Below are 5,888 nucleotides of genomic sequence, written 5' to 3'. Positions count from 1 at the left end.
GGACTATCAAAGTCAATCAACCTTTCTTTATTTTCTCTTTTTCCTCCTTTCTCTTTCTCATTCCTCCTTCTTTTCCTTCCTCCTTTCTTCCCTCCCTCCCTCCTTTCTTTCTTCTTTCTATGCTTATTTCCTCCTTTTCTTTTACTTCTTTCCTTTCTCTCCCTCTGTTCTTTCCCACCCCCCTTTCTTTTTTCTTTCCAATCTTATTTTATTTCCTTTTTTCCCCTCTTTCCTGCTCTGTCTTTCCCCCCTCTTCTCACTTTTGTCCCAACTAATATTCTGGTAAATGGAAGCAAAACTGTCAAATTAACAAAAACAACTCAACCAACTGAGACAGAAATACATTTATCTGTACAGCCTCAAATTCAATGGCAAAGTATTAATTATATTTGCATTTTATCAGAGAGGGACATGTGGTATTAAAATGCTAGGAATGCACCTCTATCTCCTAGAATAAAAAATACTTAATAACGAGGGAGCCAGGGTGTGGGCAATGCAGCAGGGTGGAGGCGGATGCAGGCCCCCACGGCAGAATGCCATGATGGACGAGGGGGGCACACCTCTACTCCCAGACAGCCTGGTCTACCAGATCTTCCCAAGCCTGGGCCCTGCGGACTTGGGGGCTGCTGGGCTGGTGTGTCGCCAATGGCAGGCGGTGCCTCCAGAGGAGTTCCTATGGAGGGAGCAGTTCTACCGCTACTACCAGCAGCCACATCCTGCTATGAGTTATGACACAGCGCCCTGTATGGAGGTGCAGACGCTCAGGGAGCACACTGACCAGGTCCTGCACCTCAGCTTCTCCCACTCGGGCTACCCGTTAGCATCCTGTTCCAAGGACTGCAATGTGAAGATCTGGAACAACCACCTGACCATCTCACTGGTGCACAGAGCAGACTTGTGGCCCAGCAACTGGAGCTACACCCAGTTCTCCCAGTTCAACCAGGATGACCCGCGGCTGCTGGCCTCGGGGGTGTTCCTGGGGCCCCACAACTCCTCCTCTGGCCAGATCTGGTCATCAGCTTAGACAACTACGCGCTGCTGTCTGAGTGCGGAACAAGCCTTACAACGTGTTCGACTGCTAGCTCACGGAGACCAGCCTGATCTCAGGGAACTTGCACCATTTGGGAGACCTCACCTCCTGCTCGGTGCTCTGGCTCAACAACTTCCTCTAGGATGTTGAGTCCGAGAATGTCAACGTGGTGAAGCGGATCTTTAAGATTCAGAACCTCAACGCCAGCACCATCCGCACAGTGATGGTGGTGGACTGTGGCCGCCTTGACAGCCCTGACCTCCTGTTGGACATCAGTGCAACCCCTGGCTGTGTCTTTGACCTGGGCAGCGACGGCATCGATGAGAATGAGGAGGAGGAGGTTGGCCCGGCCCCGGTGCAAACCGAGGAGGGCTTTCGGCGCCTCCTGGACTGGCTCCTGGATACACAGGCACAGCTGCAGCTGGCAGAGCACACGCTGGAGACCAAGGTGGTGGAATTGCTGGCCCAGGGCCGCACCAAGTCCCCTGAGCGCAGCACAGTCTGCGCCCAGAGCAAGCTCGTCATCTTCACACACCAGATCGGCAACAAGCGATCTTGCTGCACCAGATGACCACAGCCGGGCCAGTGCTTGGAGAGGGGCGGAACTCAGATGCCTTCTTTGACGCCCTGGACCACGTGATCGACGTGCACTGCACATCATACGCACGGGCCTGTCTCCGGACAACAGGTACCTGTACGCGAACAGCCGCGCCTGGCCCAGCGGCTCAGTGATGGCCCACCCCAGGCATCCGACACCCATTGAGGAGGAGGTCGCCCTGCTGGTGTTCAACCTTAAAACCATGCGGGAGGTGAAACGGACCCGGCGCGCACACCGCACCTACACTCTCAATGACGAATGCTTCTTAATTTTCATGGACGTGAGCAGGGACTTCGTGGCCAGTGGGGCCGAGGACCGGCACCGCTACGTCTGGGACACCCACTACAACATCTGCCTGGCCAAGCTGCGGCACCAGGACGTGGTCAAGTCCGTGGTCTTCAGCCCTCAGGAGCAGGAGCTTCTGCTGACGGCCAGCAATGATGCCACCATCAAAGCCTGGGACTCGCCCCGCATCTTTGCGCATCCACCAGGCCCCGCGCCCCTTTTTCTCCTGGTTTGCCAGCCAGAGGCTCTGAGAGGAACATCCTGGGTGACCTCTGGCTGCTGGTGCCCACTTAGGACCCCATGGAGACCTTTTTCAACGGCCAAGCTGCTGCCCAGGTCACGTGGGAGGGGGCAGAGAAGTTCACAGCAGTAATGCCTTAGGAAGGGGTTCCTGCGGGGCTGCAGGGAGCTGACGGCTGACCCCCACCACGCTCATGCAAGCACACTACCTACCAGCCACAGCCGTAACACTTAGCACTGGGGTGCCAGGACAGCCTCCTGGCCAGCTTCGGGTACACAGGACTCTGGGAGCCCCACTCTTCACCTACCCTTTCCCTAGGCCTGGGCCCTAGGCTGTCAGCACGACACTACCCCTCAGCTGGCCCTGTGGGGCGCTGGGGGCCCCAGACTTCCCCTCTGGTTGGCAATGCAGGTCAGTCTGTCGTGGGCCCCGAAGAAACTGCATGTCACTAGTCACCTGTTTGGGACTTGAATAAACAGTTGGCCACAGCAAAACAAAACAAAATATAACTTTTAACCAACATGCTAGCCCATTTTCATTCTCCGAGGAAATGAAAAGATAGTCAGGTGCATGGTTTTTGCAGCCATGAGGCTGTGGACAAAGGTATTCATTGGCTCAATTCCTTGGAATGAGGGTGAACAAGGCACTGGGAGACTCAGAAGTACAGAATTTTTGCATGTCTGCCAAAGAGAATGTGTGGAGTAAAGGACTGAGGGGTTTGATCACCATTTTCTCCCTTTTCTTCATGTGCTTTACAACATGGTTGCCATCACAACCTACAAAGTTACCATCACAGCCTACAAAGGTACCATCACAACCTTCAAAGTTACCAGCACAACCTACAGAGTTACCAGCAGAACCTACAGAGTTAGTTAGATGGATTATAAAGAGGTATAAAAAAGAGTTACAGGTAGAGAGAGTGTAAGGCAATTTACCTAGATGGTCCTATTTTTATTTTGAAGCTTGCATTAAGTTGAGAGCTGGTAGGTTTCCATTCACCTATCCCTTATCCATCTTACAAATATTTTAAGCATCATCAGTTTAAAATTAAAAAGAAAATAAAACAGCATGATTAGAGAACTCATGCCTTAAGAATTTGGACTAAGTTCCAAGAAAAGACTTTGGGGTAGCGAGGCAGCATTAAGAGGGGGCTTTGAATGGAAGTGGCTTGAGCTGCGGAACCTCAGAAGACATCTGTCTATATTTCTAATACACACAGACCATACCTCATAATGCATACATTTGTCTGTCTGTTACCTGCGTGCCAGTTTTAAGTTTTCTTTTTCAAGGAATTTACTCATTTTATCTAAGTTGTCATTATCTTTTCATATCCATTTTCTCTCTTCTGTAGATTGGATAATTTCTACTAATCTTTCTTCAAGTTCATTGTTTTCTCTGTCATTCCAATTAAGCTGAAAAATATTTCCATTTTATATTTTAGGTATCATATTTTTAAGTTTCAGAATTATCACTTGGATTTTTTAATGTTTTCTATTCTCCGGTGAGAATTCCTCTTTGTATTTTCTAGGAACTTGTTATTTATTGGTTGTAGTTACCATTGCTGTTTTAAACCCTCATGTGCTAATTTTAACATCTGATTCACATCAGGGTAGTCTCTGTTGTCTTTTTTTGTTTTGTTTTTTTAATTAATGTCAGATAATTTTAGTTTGTGTCCTGATCATTGTGAATGCCCTGCTGTGGAGACTTTAGATTCTGACATATTCCTCCAATGAGTGTGATGTTTTGTTTTATCAAAATTAATTTGGCTGGTCTCAGACTTCAGACCCTGTCTCTTGAGCAGTATCTCCAATCTCAGTTTAGTTCTTTCCTCTTTAAATGGGCTGCTTGCTGCCTCTCTGCCCTGCTTAGCTCCAGGTGGCCAGGGAATTTTATACTCACCTCTGGTTTTCTCCTTTCCAGGAACCCTTTCCTTACTCTCCTCACTAGTAACCCTAAATGCTGTCCTCTGTTTCTTCACGTCAGAAAGATAGAGATAGCCTGTGCTCAGACCTCAGGCTAGAAGTCATTAAAACTGGAGCTTACCCTTTGCCTTTCTATTGTTCAAGAGCCAGCCTATTTTGTTTCCCTGCTACTGCCTTTGGGCAGTTAACTTCCCTCCCTCCCTCCCTTCCTTCCTTCCTTCCTTCCTCCCTTCCTTCCTTCCTTCCTTCCTTCCTTCCTTCCTTCCTTATTTTTATTTAAAAATTTTTAATGTTTATTTATTTATTTATTTATTTTTGTTACAGGTGTTTCTCCTTTTTGCCCCATTGATACTCTCCTCCTAATCCCGCCTCCCCCCCAGCATTATTGTCTATGTCTTTGTTTATTCATATTGCATATAAGTTCTGTGGTTTCACTCTTCCCTTCCCCCCATGTCTACCTCTTCTGAGGTTTATCAGTCTGCACTCCACTTCAGCGTCTCAGGGACTAACATGTTCTTCAGCTTGTGTTCTTCATTATATTCCACAAATAAGTGAGATCATGTGATATTTGTCTTTCTCTGCTTGGCTTGTTTTGCTTAGGGTAATACTCTCCAGGTCCCTCCATATCATCTCAAAGGATAAAAGATCATTCTTTTGTACAGCTGCATAGTATTCCATTGTATAAATGTACCACAGCTTTTTTATCCACTCATCTATTGATGGTCACTTGGGCTGTTTCCAGATCTTAGTGATTGTAAATGGTGCTGCTATGAACATAGGGGTACATATATTCTTTCTGATTGGTGTTTCAGGCTTCTTAGGGTATATTTCTAGAAGTGGGATCACGGGGTCAAATGGCAGTTCAATCTTTAAGTTTTTGAGGAAACACCATATTGTTTTCCATAGTGGCTGCACCAGTCTGCATTCCCACCAGCAGTGTACTAGAGTCCCCTTTTCTCCACACCCTTGCCAGCACTTGTTATTTGATGATTTGTTGATGGCAGCCATTCTGGCAGGTGTGACATGATACCTCATTGTATTTTTATTTATTTATTTATTTTATTTTTTATCCTCACCCAAGGACATTTTTCCATTTTTTGTTCAGATAGAGTGGGAGGGAAAGTGAGGAAGAGAGAGAGAGAGAGAGAAAGAGAGAGAGAGAGAAAGAAAGAGAAATATCAATGTGAAAGGGACACATTGAGTGGCTGCCTCCCACACGACCAACCAGGGCCAGAGACAAACTGCAACCGAGGTACGTGCCCTTAGTGGAAACCGAACCCAGGTCTCTCTGGACTGAAGGCCGATGCTCTAATCGCTGAGCCAAACCGGCCAGGGCTCATAGTCATTTTAATTTGCATGTCTCTGATTAGTGATGATGAACATTTTTAAATATGTACTTGGCCATTTGTATGTCCTGTTTGGAGAGGTGTCTATTTAGTTCCTCTGCCCATTTTTTAATTGGGTTCTTTGTCTTCCTTTTGTTGAGTTGTATGAGCACTCTATATGTATTGGAAATTAACCCTTTATCTGATATATCACGGGCAGATATGCTCTCCCATATAGTGGGTAGCTTTTCCGTTTTGATGATTGTATCTTTCGCTGCACCGAAGATTTTGAGTTTGATGTAGTCTCATGTGTTCATTTTCTCCTTTGTTTCTATTGCCTTAGGTGATGTGTCAGTAAAAATTCTGCTGCGTATGATGTCTGAAATTTTGTTGCCTACAGTTTATTCTAGGATTTTTATGGATTCATGAGTCACATTTAAGTCTTTTATCCATTTTGAGTTTATTCTTGTGTAGGGTGTAAGTTGAT

General features: G+C 46.7%; 1 pseudogene; it reads left to right on the top strand.

Annotated features, from left to right (window-relative positions):
• Nucleotides 1-541: 541 nt before the first annotated feature.
• LOC118619222 lies at nucleotides 542-2,164 on the top strand (annotated as a pseudogene).
• The last annotated feature ends 3,724 nt before the right edge of the window (nucleotides 2,165-5,888 follow it).

The sequence above is a fragment of the Molossus molossus genome, unplaced genomic scaffold (assembly GCF_014108415.1).
Source record: "Molossus molossus isolate mMolMol1 unplaced genomic scaffold, mMolMol1.p scaffold_m16_p_6, whole genome shotgun sequence".
Taxonomy (NCBI): domain Eukaryota; kingdom Metazoa; phylum Chordata; class Mammalia; order Chiroptera; family Molossidae; genus Molossus; species Molossus molossus.
The sequence above is the reverse complement of the archived record's forward strand: the minus strand, read 5'-3'. Positions and strand labels throughout refer to the sequence as shown.